A 19251-nucleotide genomic window follows, 5' to 3' on the forward strand; every position below is an offset into this window, starting at 1 on the left:
ATACAAGAACTTCCTTGTACCGACATCTCCTGACTAGGCTGTAGAGACATGGCCTCCAAAAACAACAATAACAAGCACCGCATCTACATTAAATTAATGTAAAAAGTTGGTAACAATATGACAATTGTGTACAATTTTGCTAAAATTTTTGCAATAGTAGTAGCCATTGTTTCTAGGTGTTGTCAATTTGCTCTCCTTAGTAAAGAGTCGATGCTCTCTCAATATATCAAACACCCTTTTGACATGTGCCAAGTGCTCCTTTGGTGACTTGCTCTAAATGAGGATATTGTCAAACAAAACAAGCACAAACTTGAACAAAAAGGGTTGAAGGATTTTGTACATGAGGCTTTGAAATGTGGCGAGGACGTTAGTCAACCCAAAAGGCATCATTAGAAAATGATAAAGCCCACGATCAGTCCTGAAGGCCGTTTTGATCTCATCTCCTTCCCTCATACAAATCTGATGGTAGCCATAGCATAAGTCAATCTTAGTGAAAAAACATGTCCCTTTCAACTCATCCAGCAAGTCATCAATCCATGGGATGGGGTAGTGGTTCTTCACCATGATTTTGCTCAAGTCTCTATAGTCTCGATGCACATGCGGAAAGAGCCATCTTTCTTCTAGACTAACAGGACAAGGGATGCATAAGGGGAAGAACTCGGTTCAATGAAACCCATCTCCAATAGTTGAATTGCTTTGCAACCTCTTCACGTTCACACTTGGAGAGTCTATAATGTGGCTTCTTTATTGGCTTGGAATGGGGCTCTAAATCAAGTGGATGGTCCACTTTCCTGTTAGGGGGAAGGGTTGTAGGCATCTGAAATATAGCACTATACTCCTCAAGTAGGGCTTACAAGGCTAAATCATTAGATACTGCAAAGGGATGATCTGAATTTTCCTTATTCAATTGCAAGACAAAGATTTCTGAGCATTTCTTAAACTCCCTTTTTGAGTTGCTTTGTTGTAATGAGCTGAAAATTAGCATGATCTTGAACTCCTTCTAAGTGGATGGGCTATCCATGCATCATAAACTCCATGTAGAGTTGAGAGAAGTCCATAGCAATTTTCCCCAATTGTTTCAATCAATCATAATCCAAGACAACATCAATGGGGCCCATATCTAGGGCAATTAGATCAACCAATGCTTCATAATTTTTAGCCAAGCATAAGGGGACTGCACGATATACATATGTGCTGATTTCTTCTTCTCCATTTGCTACTTGAACCTTCAAGGGTGTTAGAAATCAAACTCCGTCAGTTTGTCTTGGTGTGTAACCAACATCTGTGACAGCTACTGTGTACATCTGTCTCCATGTGACTACATTAAATAAGTCATGTTAGTAGTTACTCAGTGACTTGACTAGAGTTAGTCAGTCTAGTCAGTCTAGTTTACTTTATATTGTATTGTGTGGTTTAGTGTTTCTCTACATAATGAAGAAAAGACAATGAGAGCCCGAAGGCTCATGGATATGGAGTTTTCTATGTCTCTCTCTCTTATCTTTGAACATGGTATCAGAGCACCCACAAGACTGGGCTCTGTGGAGTAGAGCATTGCAGAAGATGACTTCAAGACTGACCTAAAGGGCTGGAAAAAGAAGAGGACTGACTGTCATTTTCACCATTTTGGTCACACAGAGGTATGCATTGTTGAAGGAGACTAGCCATTGATCAAGAGGTTATTGGTGACCCTGTTGGAGCATTTGAAAGGCCTTATTGAGCCTATGCAAGCCTTGTATAGGCTCGTATTAGTGCTCAATCTGCGTGAACTACACCTGTAGGGCAGAATGGACTGCAACCTATGAAACATCAAATGGGGCACATGAACAAGACCCATAAAGCATGAATGCTCACTCTTGAAGGTACTTGAAGAGTACAAGAAGCAAATGCTAGTGTGGGAGCTCTATTATGAGCTGGAGTAATCAGACACAGACCTGTAATCAGTTCTGAACTGCTATGGAAATGAATGGACAGCATGCATTCAGTCATTATTGACATACAGGAGCTTTGTGTTACACTCAGAAGGCATCATTAAAGCACAAGAATGTGTCAAAGCATGTATACATTGGATCTAATGTCTTGGAGCTGAGATTTCTTGCTCAGAACACTCAGATTTGAAAGCCATTGACAAGTTGGAAACGGTCATTAAATAGTGGACAACAAGCATCACTTTTCGCTGAAGCATTACATGCTACCTTGCACACCCGTCATTTACATGAGGTGACATATGTATGCTGAGTTCTTAGAGGATCAAAGAGAGCTTTGGATATTACTGAATGCTGAAGTTTTGGAGCTGGAGCAAATGCAAGTTCATCTTCTTGGCTGAATATAGACTATAAATGCAATGTATGACTTGGCTCATTGAAGGCAGGAAGCCTAGAGTTACCCGCATAGTCATGTATTGACTCTTCACACTGGAGCAAATGTATGACATGATTTGAAGACTTTTTGGAGCTACCTAAAGCTTGTTATGCTGATTTTTGGTTGACTGCAACCTGTAACCAAGTTAGTTGACACTTGTACTTGCTGGTTATGCATTGTTTTGTGCTTCTATGCCTATGTATGGCTTGACACATGTACTAGCAGCTATCTAGGAAGTTCTGGGACATGTATGACATGTATGCATGTTGTTTTTGGACTTGAAATTGTTGCTGGTTATACACAGTCTACAGTTTTCAGACTGCATGTTTGGTCCCTGACAGTGAGGTTGCATGAGTTTAAACTGAAGCAAATACATAGCATATGTATTGATTGTTTTACCTACGGGTTAGACCATTTGTTTTTGGGACTTTTTTGGGTTATCAGTGGGCTAAAATACCTTGTTTTTTTACTGCAATTAGTTGCAGAAAACTGTCATAAACTGTTGTGGTCAGTCATACTTACTGGTTCACAGGTAGTTAAACATCTGACAGACAGTCTATTGCATCATAGCTAATGCACATGGGACTGATAATATCACTCAGATAGTTGGAGAGAAGTTAGACAACAAGAACTTTGCATTATGGAAATTCAGAATGAAGAAATTTCTAGTTGGCAGGGGTTATTGGGATCTATGTACAGGAGATGAGGCTGCTCCTGAGTTGCCTGCAATGAATCCAACTAATGAATAGAAAAGAGCTCATAGGCTATGGAATGAGAGAGCATGCAAGGTGGTGCATTGGTTTTCTCTATGTATATCTAATGCTATGGTAATTCAAATCACTAGATGTGAGACTCCGAAGGATGCTTGGGACATACTGATGAAAAATTATGGAACCACGACACATGCACGAAAGATCTAGTTGAAACAGCAGTTCAACAACATGTCTAGGAATGGCAGGATCATCCAGGTGTATACCACAGAGATTAAGACCATAGCTTATCAACTTGCTACCATTGGCTCAAGTGTATTAGAAGATGATATGATTGTTGTTGCCTGGAATGGATTAGGAAAAGAGTACAAAGCTTTTGACACATCCATTTCTGTTAGAGAAGAGCCCCCTACCTAGGAAGAGCTAGTTGCTTTGTTGCTACATGAGGAGGTCAAACTTGGTTTGAATACAGGTTCTAGTGTATCTCCGAGTAGAGACACTGTGTTATACTCTAGCCAGCATGGCAGAGGATTTAGAGGTCGTGGTTCATTTCGAGGTGGTGGTGACACTCGTAATGCTTATGGACAGCAGCAGCAGCAGGGTAATTGGCATGGTGCAAATACACAAGGCCAGCATCTGGCGGGTTTAGAGGCAGGGGGAGATCACCCCAAGGTAGAGGTGATGGATCTGGTTCATGGCACTCATCTGATCAGTCCAACAGGGACAAGGATTGCCATTATTGTGGCAAGTATGGGCACATTGCAAAGGATTGCTACAAGAAGCAGGGAGATATGAAGGCAAAGGACAGACAGCATGGGAACTATGCATCTTCCAGTGATGCTCATGATGAGCAAGTTGATAGACTCTTTGCCATGCAGCATGTATCCAAAAATGCATCGAGACATAATAGAGATGATAGATGGTACATTGACTCTGGAGCATCAAACCACATGACACCGCATGGAGAGTGGTTTAATGAGATGGTTGCAGGCACACATGGTCATGTATGTACTGGGGATGACACCCAACATGACATAAAGCATAAAGGGATTGTTCCTCTCATGATGCCTGATGGCAAGAAGAAAGGTGTGCATGATGTATTAAATGTACCGACCATAACAAAGAATCTTTTGTCTGTGGGTCAAATGGCAGAACAGAATCTGCAAGTGAGATTTAACAAAGATGGATGTTTCATTGAGGAGTATGGAAATGGATGCAAGTTAATTGCCAAGGGCAGAAGGGATGGCAGGATGTTTACTTTGGATGCGACCATTCCGGGACTTAAGGCAGCCATGTTTGCTCATGATGAGAGTGCCATTCGGGATGTAGAGATTTGGCACAAGCGGATTGGACATGTCAATGTACAAAAGTTGAAATCTATGCAGCATAAGGAAGTAGTACTTGGATTACCTAAATTTAAGTATAATGACTTTGTTCATGTATGCCCTACATGTCAATTTGGGAAGCAGGCACGGTTTCCATTCATGAGGCATGTAAAAAACAGCACTAGGCCTTTACAATTGGTGCACTCTGATGTCTGGGATCCTTCACATAATGCTTCATTTGGAGGTGCATGGAAATATATCTCATTTATTGATGATTTCAGCAAGTACACTTGGCTTTATGTTTTGAAGCATAAAGATGATGTGTTTGATGCATTCAAAGATTTCAAGAAGCATGCAGAAAATGAGTTGGGCTGCTACATATCATGTTTGAGATCAGATGGAGGAGGTGAATGTGTCTCGAATTACTTTGACAGGTATCTCACTAAATATGGGATCAGAAGACAGCTCACATGTAGCTATACACCGCAGCAAAATAGTGTTGCAGAGAGGAAAAACATGGTCCTGATGGAATCAGCTAGAGCTATGCTGAATGAGAAATGTCTGCCAAATGGTTATTGGGCTGAAGTAGTGATGACTGCTGTCTATGTACTGAATCGAACCCCTACAGCAGGGATTCATGATGTCACTCCATATGAGAGGCTGTATGGTCATAAACCTTATATTTCGCACTTGAAGGTATTTGGCAGCATTGCATATGTGCATATACCAGATGAAAAGAGGAAGAAATTGGATCCTAAGGCAGTGAAGAGTGTGTTTGTGGGATATGCACAAGAACAGAAAGCTTATAAGTGTTATGTACCTTCTATGTATGAGACACTCATAAGTAGAGATGTGGTATTTGATGAGTTAGCATCCTGGTATGGGAAACCTGTTGCAGTGCCTACTGATGGCTCACCCAGTATGAGTCGTGCTGAAAATACTCCTATAGAGAGTACTTCCATGAGTGGTCAAACAGGTGATGCATCATCTACAGTGAGTCCTTGGACAAGATTGCGCAGTCATACTACTGCATCCACTGACACGGATATGTCAGTGAGGGGGAGAACAGATAAGGGAAAAGAAAAGGTTTTTGAAGATGTAACAGGTCCACTCACTGCACGTTATGAGTCATCTAGCAGTGACAGCTTAGACAGTGAATTGGGGATTCCATCTGTTATGATGTCAAGTGCTAGGCAGAGTCATTATGTGCCGCCTCATGAGAGGCAAGCTCATAGTGAGCCACAGCTCAGGAGATCAGAGAGGGTCAAACGACCTGTTGATAGATACACTTACACTGGATATTCAGCCCGTCATTATGCTTCTATGACGAAAGTAACAGGTTTTAGAGAACCAAGTAAGTTTGATGAGGCAGTTTGCAGATGAGGATTGGTGTGCTGCTATGGATGAGGAATATTTAGCTTTGGCTAAAAATGGCACATGGGATTTGGTACAGTTGCCTGAGGGCAAAACACCTATTGGATGCAAGTGGGTGTATAAGGTAAAATGTAAATCAGATGGATCATTGGAAAGATACAAGGCCAGGCTAGTTGCAAAAGGATATGCGTAGCAGTATGGTCTTGATTATGAGAAGACTTTCAGTCCTATAGCAAAGATGGCTACAGTTAGAACTGTGATTGCTTTCGCAGCAGCTAGAGGCTAGAAACTATGGCAGATGGACGTAAAGAATGCCTTTCTGAATGGAGAGTTACAGGAAGAAGTTTACATGGAACAGCCTGAAGGCTATGTGCATCCAGAATTTCCAGCACATGTATGCCGGCTGGAAAAGGCATTATATGGGCTGAAACAGGCACCCAGAGCATGGAATGCTTGCATCAGCAGTTATTTGCAGCAACATGGTTTCTAATTGGGTGATGCTGATCATAGTTTGTTTGTGAAGAAGACATATCGTGGCTATCATTACAGGAGATGATGAAAGCAGGATTGTTGAAGTAAAGACATGTTTACAGGCTGAGTTTAAGGTCAAGGACCTAGGAGAGCTGAAATATTTTTTGGGGATTGAGGTTGTCTCTACACCTCAAGGCATATGGCTGCTACAGAAGCAGCATGCTCAAAACATGTTACAAAAATATGGTATGGCTGATTGCAAGCTCAAGGCCATGTTACTAGTGCAAGGGCGAAAACTTGGAGGAAAATACAATGCATCCTTACGGATTGTGGGAATCATCCCATGGATGAGATTTGTATCTCATTTGAAATTTAAATATAAAGTTTACTTTCAGGGAATTTGTTTAATCTATTTTCATGTCAATGCATGAAATTACGTAAAGGAACATGTGACTAATGGATTAATTAAGGAAGCTGCTTGTATGTGTTACTGTGAAAGATGCGGGATCTAGAGCATGGCAGAGGCAGAAGCTATGGAGGATGGAAGATGAAGATACTACTCATGTTGACATTGACAAAGAAGACAACTGTTACACAAGTGAATTAGGTTTCAAGATTGAGACTTGAACTCATAAACACAATCTTGTGTAGGACTGACAATGACACAGGGCACTTGACAGAAAGAGACAAGTACTATTGCATTATCATCATATGAAAGTGATAGTCAAGTACATCATTATATAGGATTTCTTGGTAGCACACTACATCACTGTGCCTATGGGATCTGTCTCTCTTCTTAGAATGAACTGCATCTTCCTAGCCTAGTTGTTCCATACAAAGGGGCATATATAGGGTGTGATTGGCAGATTCTCAACACCCCTCCTCAATCACAACCTGAAAGTACAAAGTGTATAGAGGCTTTAGTGAGAGCAGTACTTGCAAAGTGTGGGCATACCACAAAGATGGCAAAACACCAGAGGCTGTCATAGAAAAGGCTAAGTGTGGGTACCATAAACATGGTGGACATCCAGAGGCTGTAACAAGGGCCTCACAAAGTGTACAGAGGCTGTAGTACAAGGCTACATGAGGAGTTTTTACAAGCTTATGAAAGGAACATTAAGGCAGGTACAATGCTTTTAAAACAGAAAATGAGAGACAAGGAGCAATAGGCCCTTGTGGTCTTTTTCAGCATATGCTTTTTCTTTGTCAGCATGGAAAATCTTATTGTCTTTCATCTTTGGTTCTTCAGCTTTGAATGATGTGATCATTTGGTTTTCATGGCAGATCTTCTTCTTGTCCTTCTTCTCTTCTTCATTGTCTGTTTGGTCCTACTTCTTCTTTGACTTTGCTTGCAGCTTTAGTCTTCATGTCCATGTCCCCCTCAAGCAAAGATATCATCTTTGAGGCGATGGAAATGTCTTCAAAATCTTATGATGGATTCATTGATTGAACTTTGATGTAGACAGCTCCATGTCTTTCTACAAGTAAGATAGCCAAGTCTTGCATGCAATGTAAATGGGCAACAAGAGTAATGTTACTCTTTATGACAGGTAACCACCCAAGAGACTTCATGCTTGGCATTTCCATGATGGAATCTGCTTTAAAATCTCTGAAACTTTCCAGCACAGAGTTGAAATCTAATGTGTCAAAAGACACAACCAATGGGCAGTGTGAAAACACACTATGTAGTATCAAAAGATACTATGGTTGAACTTGATGATGATTCTTGATGCTTTGATTTTGTTGATGCTTATCTTCTTGAATATTTTTCTTGCTGGGAACTTCAGTAACACAGTGGATCAGAGTGATAGAGGCTTGGGTTGAGTGTCAGGAGAAAGAAAATGAAGAAAAATGAGTTTGAGAGATTATGGCTATGGTGGAATTAGGGTTTCTGAGACAGGGGCCTGGTTTTTTTCAGATTGCAGGAGCTATACTTGATGATTTTCAAAACTTTTTTTATAGAAAGATAGATTCCTTCATGGGCTATCAAAACCCCATAACAATTGATCAGATCACGGGCAGTACGGCGTGCGCAGAGAGCTCGAACAGAAATGAAGCAAATCACGACAGCGACGACGAATTTTCGCAATGCCAAGGCTGTCGGTTGCCAATGTGCCTCTGTGATGTGCCAGGGAGAAGCGCAGGGAGTAGCAGAACAATCCCCTAGAAGGAATCAGGAGCTGAAGTGGCCTGGTTGAGGAATTATGGAAGCTCCAAGTGAGGTAGGTCTTGTCTGGCTATGGCAGACACAAGGCAGATATTGAGAATTTTCACAATGCTAAAGCTATGCTTGCCCTAAGTCAGTGATTGATGTGTCAAGAAGTAGCTTTGGAAGCAGGAGAACACTTTCCCAGAAGGAAGCTCCAGGAGGTTTGACCTGTGGAGTGAGATATAAAAGCTTCAAGCTGACAGGCTATGGCTGCCATGAAAGCTCAAGTGAAGGTAGAGTTGAGAGATGAAGTCATGGGCTGGAACTGTGGTGACCAGAGTTGAAGAGGAACTGAGAGAGAGCAGAAAAAAGCTAAGCCATGCTCAGCTGAGCTCTGATACCATGTGAAAGATGCGGGATCTAGAGCATGGCAGAGGCGGAAGCTATCGATGATGGAAGATGAAGATACTACTCATGTTGACATTGACAAACAAGACAACTGTTACACAAGTGAATTAGGTTTCAAGTTTGAGACTTGAACTCATAAACACAATCTTGTGTAGGACTGACAATGACACATGGCACTTGACAGAAAGAGACAAGTACTATTGCATTATCATCATATGAAAGTGATAGTCAAGTACATCATTATATAGGATTTCTTGGTAGCACACTACATCACTGTGCCTATGGGATATGTCTCTCTTCTTAGAATGAACAACATCTTCCTAGCCTAGTTGTTCCATACAAAGGGGCATACATAGGGTGTGATTGGCAGATTCTCAACAGTTACCACTAATGTGCCCTTAGGTAAGTAGAAAACTAAAACTATCAAGGGAAGCGGGTGGGTGGAACCCCTAACGGGTCCGTCCTATGGCAAGGTGGGTGTCCCAGAGAGCTTGGAGGCTTCTCAACATTCATGTATTGACCTTAGATAATGTAGGGTAGAACCCTGGCTCATATCGTTTTAGGGGACCAGAATGGGACTTTACCCTATAGGTAGAGAGGTCGAGTGATGCATCCCTCTCGTTTTCCATTCTCTTTGAACCAAGTGCGATATGAGTCCACCTAGGTTTATATGCCCTGCACAAAGTAGATTCGTCATCTGAAGACCTTACTCGAAGGCTATAGAATGACTTCACCATTAGAAACCCAGAAAGATTCAGGTTAATCCTAATAGGGTTGGCCGATATGTTTCGTTGCGGAGTAGACTCAGGATTCGCTATCTGACAAACCTTGTGACATTCCGTGGAAGTGCCAAGTAGCATCTTTTAGATCAAATTCCCGATGGACTACTAAAATGTGTCATGACCTAAGGCACGTTACATTGTTGTACCTATACATGTAAGCTAAGTATCTAGGATTTTTGGGATTTGAAAAGGAAGAAAGGGGAAAAGAAGAAAAGAAGAAAAGAACCAAATCCTGAAGCTCTAATAACACTTGTAATGAATGAAGCTGAGAGGAGAGAGGAGAAGGACTGAAGAGAGAGAAAGAGAGCAAGAAGAAGAGAAGAGAAGACTAGAAGAGGAGAGAGAAAGATAAAAAAGAGGGGAAAATGAAGGAGAAAGCCATGGAAGCTAAAGACGAAGGTGAAGAGTATGTTCTTGATAATAACTGGTTGCCCTAATCTGGGACTCTTATACCTTATATACCCCGGCCAATGTGACTAGGTGTCTAACCCCTAGTTTCTATGTATCCCGCTTGTTACAGTCTTGTCCAATTCATCCCATGAATCTTTTGCATTTGTAATCCCGGATATATGGTGTAAAAAATCATTCGACAATACCCATGCTATTATCCTAAGAGTCTCATTGTTCTTTCTTTTCCATGTTGGGTCATTGGTAGCCTCAAGTTCTTTGAATATTTTCCCAATGTCTTGTCACTCAAATGGATGGTACATGGATTTCATTTTCCAAGTGTGAAAATCATTGCTATTGATTTTTTTAGCTACGGTCTTACCAATGAATCATATAATAGTATCTAGTTTTTTTTTCAAAGAATTTTTTTTAAATTACAAAATATTTAAGCAATGGAGTTTCCACATACAACCAACCCTTTTATGTTTTACAATGTTCGATTTTGGTTTCTTTGCAAATGTGAATATAATCCTTTTTGCAAGTGGTTTTTTAAATTAGGGGAGTTTTGAGGTCTCGAAAATGCCCTGTAAGCAATCCTAGAGAGATAAAACATTTTTTAAAAATATTTTTATATTTTTAAAAACTTTTATATTTTGATAAGTAAATATATCAAAATTCCTTAATACATCATTATTGTAATATTCTCATGGTCACATCAAACCTAGAAATCTAGGCCGCCATAAAGGTGACAAAGGTTGTCATAATGAAGATCTTACTCATCCTTATTAAAGTGAAAAATAATCTTCAATTTGAATTTGTTCGACATTTGATTACTTCCCTCCATTCTCACTCTCTTTTTTATTTCCCCTCCTTAATAATTTCTTCATCATTTTTCTTCTTGTTTCTAATTCACATAGTTTTTCAATCCAATCTTCTAATCATATTTTTAGTTATGGATCAATCATCCAATGATCTCTGTAGCTCTGGTAAAAGACCTCTCTATCATCTTCATATTGAGTCGGATATAGTGAGTGTGAACCAATAATGAAGAGAACAAAACCCATTACTATTACAGAGTTTACGAAACATATACTCAGGTTTTAAGGAAGGAAGTATCTTGATCTTTGGTTAGATGGCAAGCTATTTCCCAAAGATCCTAGAAAAAATAGCACTCTTCACCTTTCTATAATAGCTCTTCATTGATGAGGTTCATTGGTGATGGTTATAACGGGTTTCTAGGTTATACACTTAACTTGGTTATTGCAAAAAAGGATGTCCTCAAATTGGAGAACCATCTTTTATCGCATAACAATGGGTTATTGCAAAAGCTAAAGGGTTGTCAATAGAGGATTCATTCGTTGGAGAAATACATCAAATCTTATCAGCAAAAGTAAACTATTTTAGGCCTTCGAAATCAACAAAAGGCTCTTTAAAAAATTGAGAGTCTCAAATGAGAAGGAGGTGGTTGTAGTAAAAGAATCCAAGCAACAAGGTTTTTTTTTTACTTTAAAAATATTAAGTATGGTTTTTTATCATTAATTGTATTAATTTGTGATGTTAATTTTGTGTAGGTCTCTTCTTCAACCAAATGCAAGTGAAAGAGATTCTTTAAGTGCATTTTTATTATCATCTTCTTCCTTCAATAGTTTCAAAAGATATTTTGGAGAAGAAGAATATTAAAAAGGCAAAGAAATAATGATTGGAGTCATTTTTTGTAAAGGATCATTCTTTGAATATTGAGTTAGTGCAAAAGACACTAGATAGTATTGGTAGTATTCGAGATGCTTATATGCAACTTTTCTAGCTTTTACAATCAAATATGAAACAAGGACAGGTACGCAGTTGTATACTTGCAAGGCCATCTATGGTTAGAACTATCTGACAAAGAGTGAATAACAAAGTAATGGAGATTGTGGGTGAGTCTTTGCATATCAAGGATAGCTTCAAGGACATGAAAAAGAAAGTTATGGCCACCATGTTTTTACTTAGAAAGGTACCACACACTAATTCAAAAGAGTTATATTTAAAGTAAGAAAAAAGAGATTATAAATCCTCCTATTCACCCGAAAAATTGTGCCATAAAGGTGCCATCACGTCTAAAATGTTAGTGACACATGGCATAAGTTCCAAGGAAATTACACATTATAACCGTCACACATGTGAGGAAAGGTCCTTTCAAAACCAATTTTTGAACCACAAAAGAAAATTTTCAAATGCTATGCGCTTTTCTTGCTCCGAATAACCAGCATAATGCGACATCATTACAGCTCAAAATTCTCTAGCACCCATCACACAAGGTAAGATTTCATCACCTAACATATAAGGTGCTAAAGTATTTTCTTGTAATTTCTTTTGAAAAATCTTGGCTAGCTCAATAGTGATATCATTTCTAGTATTGTTGACAAATTTTTCTTCAAAAAATTGTCTTAATCTAATCGAATCTTTTCGAAATTTCTCCAAAATTTTTTGATGTGTGAAACATGAAAATGCATAGCTCTCTACCTTGCAACATACCCAATTTGCATTTTATACATCAGGTAATCCTATGAAGCTTGAAATTTTGAGCTGTTACTGGGATTCAAGTAGTCTACACTATTTAATGGAGAATCAAGCTCAAGAATCATAAGAAACCTATCATTAATTGGGGGAGGTGTGCGCTACTTGTTAAACCCCATCTTCAACTCTTTCATCAACATCACCTAGATCACTATATAACTAGGCCACTTGCCCAACTAGGTGGCCAACACCTGTAACTAGCTATTCAAACTAGGTTGCCAAGGTTTTCACCTCATAGGGGGTATTCTCTAATTCTTATTCATTTTGATTCTCCATCAAACAATGCATCCTACTGAATCAAACTACGATTTTTCTAACATCAGTGCCCCTAATTTTGAGTTTTTTTCATTTCATCTTGAGATTTTAGATGGCTAGAACTAAGGCTATTGCAAGAAAGTAGAATGTTGATCCTAGAGGCCTTGCTTCAAAGATCCATCAGTCCTCTAAGACTTCTAAACTTGCAAGGAAATCAAAGCCAAGGAGAAAGTTTTCACAACATGTTAGATGCCTAAAAGAGATTAGAAGTGCAATGAAGGCTTTGGATAATGCAATTCCAAAATTGCCCTTTCAAAGGCTTATTAGAGAAATTTGTGACAAGCATAGTCTTGATAGTTTTAGATGGACAAGGGTAGCTCTCAATTGCTCCAAGAGGCTGCAAATGAGTTTTTTATTGAGTTTTTTCAAGATTTATATATTTGTGCGGCTCATGCGCATAGGCTTACACTTATGGACAAAGACATGATAATTCATGGGAGGTTGAGATACAAGTCTTCAAAGGTCCTTGAGCTAGTCTCCCTTACTGATATGAAGGCTTTCAATATTTTAAATGTGCCTCCATATAGAAAAAAGAAAGGTGATCCAGGTTCTAAGGTTGAAGATGTCACCCATGAAAAGGACACAAGAGTACATGAGAAAAAGGAAAAGGCCACATAAGAGTAGGCTAGTTCTTAAACCCCATCTTCAACTCTTTCATCAACATCACCTAGATCACTATATAACTAGGCTACTTGCCCAACTAGGTGGCCAACGACCTCTAACTAGCTATTCAAACTAGCCTGCCAAGGTTTTCACATTATGGGAGGTATTCTCTAATTCTTATTCATCTAGATTCTCCATCAAACAGTGCGGCCTATTGAATCAAACCACAATTTTGCTAACACCATTGTCATTCAAGTACCTCATGATGTGTGGCAACTATGGCATACATCAAGCTAACAATTGTGGATACATAAGATCCTTGGCTATGTCAATATTTTTCTTGTTTGACTTGGAGCTGTCCTAATTTTGAGTTTTTTTCATTTCATCCGGAGATTTTAGATGACTAGAACTAAGGCTATTGCAAGAAAGTAGAAAGTTGATCCTAGAGACCTTACTTCAAAGATCCATCAATCTAAGACTTTTAAACTTGCAAGGAAATCAAAGCCAAGCTTCTACATGTTGCTGTTAAGAAAAAACCGGTCGAGTTCAGAAACCCTAACTGTGGACTCCATAGCCTTTAAGCTTCAAACTCATATTTTACTTCCTTCATCTCAAGCTTTTCAATGCCACTCTAATCTACAATAACATTCAATATCTAGTAAGGAAATCACAACAAATCAACAAGCAAGTGCAACCTCATTAACAAGATTTGGAAGTCTCAAGCTCATCAAGAAGATCAAGCATAAGCATCATGCTCATCAAGATAGTATTTCTTGATGCTTATCTAGTGCTTCTTGACACTTGTTCAAGCCTCAATCTCATTGTAAAAGGATAGAGACTACCCCCAAGTATACTCACAGGCAATAAGACCTCCTTCAAAATGTCTAAACTTGAGCAAATAGCCAAATTCAATGCTAAAGGCTTTCATGCCTGGAAAGAAAAGACAATGTATCATCTCATGAGGAAAGACCTCTTAGATCTATTTGATAATGATACATGAGATACAAATGGCAAGAAGGAAGATGATGAATATGGGTTTGTTGAAGTAGTCTAGTTCAAGACAAAAGATTGGAAAAAGATGAACAACAAGGCCCTAGGCATCATTGCATGGGACTATTTGATGATGTATTGCACCATATATCTGACATCAAAGATGCAAAAAAGGAGTGGGATGAGCTTGATAGGATCTTTGGAACTCAAGCTAAAAATTAAAAAGTAAAATTACTCATGCAATTCTATAAGCTTGATGTAAATGATAGTTATTCTATGACCATGCACATTAACAAGTTTAAGAGCCTAAAAACTCAACTTCAACTTTAAAGAAGAACATAGATGAGGATGAAGCCATAGCAGTGCTACTAGCAAGTGTAAATCAAGAACCATATGAGAACCTTGTGTCTACCCTAAGTAATGTTCCTAATCTCTCACTCAAAGACATTGAGCATTCTCTACTTGATGGAGAAAGTAAACTTGAAATCAAGGATGTGAAAGAAATCATCTCAAAGGACAATCTCTTGTACACAAAGGGAACTTATGGAGCAAAAGGACTAGACGAGGATTCACAACACCAACAACATGGATCGAGTCACATGTCATTATTGTGGTAAGACTAGGCAAGGCACATAGCCAGTGAATATTTCCACAAGAAAAGAGCACAATAGGTGCAAAATGGTAACAATCAAAATTAGTTCATGAATGAAGAATATCCTTCCACTATCACAACTCTGACAAATTGTTTTGAAGACATTTTCATTGTATCTTTCTCGTAGTAGATTTTTTTTTTTCCCTTAGTGGATTTTGTTTTGTAAAAACCCTTGCTAAAGATGTATAGTTTCAAGTTTGACTTGACTAGACTACCTATGGGCTAGTCTCCCGAGCCATGTCATCATGTAGGGGGGGGAAAAGCCAACAAGTGTAGGAATTCATCATTTGAGGGGGGTATTGAAAGATATAACAAATGATGTGTATGCTCTAGGAAGAGATGCTCTGTATCCCATAAGCATAGTGAGAAGAGTGGAACAACCCAAAGGCTACATAAGCATGTACTTGGTTCTTATTTCAAGGAAATGCTATTGTACTTTGTACTTTCAATCTGTGTCATTGTGTTTATGAGTCTAAGAACGTAATCTTGGAACCTAATTCACTTGAGTAATAGACATTGTCTCCTATCTATGTCATCATGGTTCATGTCTATGTATTCTATCCTCCACAACTAAACCATGCTCAAGATCTGTGTTTTTCAACACGCTTCAAGATCTATTACTTTTTACTTGGTGATATTAAAACAAAAGATCTTATAGGATATTTTTTTACTCTACTTGTGTTCAAATCCTCAAGAATAAAATGAGAGAAGTAAATGACTCTATTCTGATTGCTATTATGAGGTATAATATATTCAATTTTATTTTTACTCGCTATATTTTTATAGCAATAGGCTTTCATGTTTATGCTCACTATCTCCATTCCTTTGTTAGGTATGAAATACATGGGCTCCCCTTTTATATACAACAAAAAATTGAGATTCTTGATCAATCTATCTCATACTAAATGAGGAGTGAGCTTGATGGTAGTGCATTTGATCATTGGTTCAATCCAATTGACTTTAAAACTTTGGAGATTCTTTTAATTCCATATAATGAAAAGTAAGTAATTTGATATTCTGTTAGATTTTATGAGGTTTTGATTTGCTAAATTATTGAAGTATGATTGTTTTCAGTTCTCATTGGAGCCTAATTGGAATAACTTTTGTGTAGAGAGGCAATGTTTCCTCACCAATTCTATGAAAGGAAATCATGTAAATGCTAAGTTGTAAGTTATATATGTGAGGTATCTCCTCCAACAGACTTGGAAGATTCCTCTTAGTAGGCGACTAAAATTCATATCCATGCACATCACCATCCTGTCTCCCCATGGAAAAAACATTGGACTTAGTTGAACATGGGAATCTCAGTTCTACTTCACAGTGGAAGCGTAGACAAGTCACCCCTAACAGCAATCTAATGCCCACCTAAGAAGGAACACTTTGTAATCAATCAAAGGTAGAAGTGAGGTTAACACCACACTTGGTTCAAAGAGAGTGAGAGACGAGGAAGAGTGTAACTCAATCCTCCTACCCATAAGGTAAAATCTTAGCTTCGGTCCCCTAAAACGGTATTAAACCTGGTAACTAATCCTATCGATATTGGGAGGGTCACGATTTAATTAACTCTATCTAATGTTGGAAAGTTACCCAAATTATCAGGTCCACCCAGCCATAAGCATCCAATCATCAGGATCGAAGCCTCCCATTTTCCTCATTGGGGTTTGCTTAGTTTTCTAATTAGCAAAGCATACTACCACATTGTTTGGACATATAAAATTAGCTTCCTTTTATTACTCTATTAAATTGGGTTCGTTAAACTCAATCTTTAGCACATAATAAACAATTCAAAAATTGGATACTTTATTTCACCATCACTCTGCAGAGTGGTACAAAATCGTCTTTCCACAGAAAGACACCGTCCGACCTTCCAATCCCTCGAGATTGGGCTGTATGTGATCGCACTCCATCCGCGGTCAATAGGGAATTCACTAGCTCAAAGCCCCTCTAAGCTTCTCTGAGCCTCCGGAGCCGTCCTACATAACAAAGGCACTTACTACTTGGCCCTTTGCCCTCTCAAGTGCTCGAGTGATCAAAAACCAAAAACACCTATCTCCCTCAGGAGCATAGGACCCCCACCCATAGGTGAGTTTTCCCAAACTCCACAGAGAGTGTTAGGGAGCATTGGGTTGGGGACCCCAATATCCCGAACCACCACAATCCACAACTTGTTTGGCTGTGCAAGCCAGAGATCATAAGAACCATAATTCATCATTTACAAATCCAAAAGCTGTCAATACCATAAAACAGTTTTAACACACTTGTATGCAATGCATATAATCTATCCTCTTTGTTAGTTTTCGTGTTCCTTCCTAAAAAGTAATTGATAATACTAACATGCTTTTATAAGTTTAAGTAAGTTCTAACTAATTGTGATCTTTTTCTTATGTGCTAACATAATTATCTCCATTTGACCATCCATCTTGATTATGGTTTATGGCCGCAACCACGATTTGTTGTGGAATAACCGGTCCTTTGGGTTGAATGGGTTCGGGGTTAACTTTCATTTGCGCTTCAATATCGTATTGAGTTCCCTCAACAGTGACCACTACTTTGCATTGGGAAGCTCTCTAAGTGTGATCTCACTTAGCATCTTGAAGTCTCTTGGGATCCATGGAAGAAGCTGATGGATTCGAGCAGTGCTCCCATGTAGGTGTGGAGAGAGAGAGAGGGAGAGAGGTTCAACTAGTTGCAGCAGAGCTTTGTCACGTCAATAAGCAAAGAGACTTCTACACATGTCATTGTTGTATCTATGTGTATTCTTGACATGACACTCTACCCCTGTTTATACAGTAACCAGGGGTAAAAAGAGGACGTTTGCTTTTTAGTGTGTTTGATTATGTCATTGATGATAAAGAGGGAATGCTTTCTTTTAGTGTTTTTGACGACATCAGGGAGGGACCCCATTTTCATAGCTTGAGGATACCAATTTAATGAATATATGGGGGAGCACTACATATCTCATCGTCGGCCGTGTAGGTGTGGGGAGAGAGAGAGAGAGAGAGATTCGACTGGTTGCAGTAGAGATTTGTCGCGTCAACTAGCAAGGAGACTTCTACACGGGTCATTGTTGTGCCTGTGTGTGTTCTTGACATGACACTCTACCCCTATTTATATAGTAACCTAGGGGATAAAAAGAGGATGTTTGCTTTTTAGCATTTTTGATGACGTTATTGATTATAAAGAGGGAATGTTTTCTTTTAGTATTTTTTATGCCGTCAGGGAGGGGCTCCATTTTCGTAGCGTGAGGATACCAATTTAACAAATATATGGGCAAGCACCACACATCTCATCGTCGGCGGGCGGCGTCACTCCAAGGCTCACGACTACGGTGGCGACCAAGGCATAGACCTTGGCATCTTGGTCTTGGCATACTTGGCAACAGGCTACGAAGGCTTCGTTGGCATCATTGGCTATGCCTGAGAAGCTCCCCCTAGCTTATAGGAAAATCTTCTCACGAGGTCACCCATCCCAACAATGTCATCACCCAAGTGTACTTAATGTTAAAATATGTGGAATCTAGAGCATGGCAGATATGGAAGCTACGGAGGTTGAAAGAGGAAAAAGAAACTCATGAAGACATTGACCCAGACAAGGAAAAATTGTCACATAAGTGAATTAGATTCCAAGATTGAGACTTGGACTCATAAACACAATCTTGCATGTGGACAGTGACATGGACACTTTACTAGAAAGAAAAGAGTACTATCATTGCATTAGAAAAAGAGTGCAAGTACAATGTTTTATAGGAATTGAGTGATAGCACTTCTCCTACTACACGTATGGGATTTTGGTTCTGAGTCCTCACTGCTCCTTACAAAGGGACTAAAGTAGGTGTGATTGCAAATATCTCAATAGCCCTCCTCAATCACAACCAGAAGTACAAAGTGTATAGAGGCTTTAGTGAAAGCAACACCTGCAAAGTGTGGGCACACCATAAACATGGCAAAACACTAGAGACTATCGCTGAAAAGGCTAAGTGTGGGTACCACAAACATGATGGTCATCCAGAGGCTGTAGTAAGGGCCTCACAAAGTGTATAGAGGCTTTAATACAATGATTATTTGAGCAGTATATAAGTTTATGTTTGAAGCACTGGCGCTAGGAAATACAAAGTTGAAAATTTCTATTTGAATAGAAGGACTGATGAGGTTTGTCCTTCTCCTGGTGGACT

The sequence above is a fragment of the Lygodium microphyllum genome, chromosome 23 (assembly GCF_053477565.2).
Source record: "Lygodium microphyllum isolate KBCC chromosome 23, Lygodium_microphyllum_v1.1.10, whole genome shotgun sequence".
Lineage (NCBI taxonomy): Eukaryota > Viridiplantae > Streptophyta > Polypodiopsida > Schizaeales > Lygodiaceae > Lygodium > Lygodium microphyllum.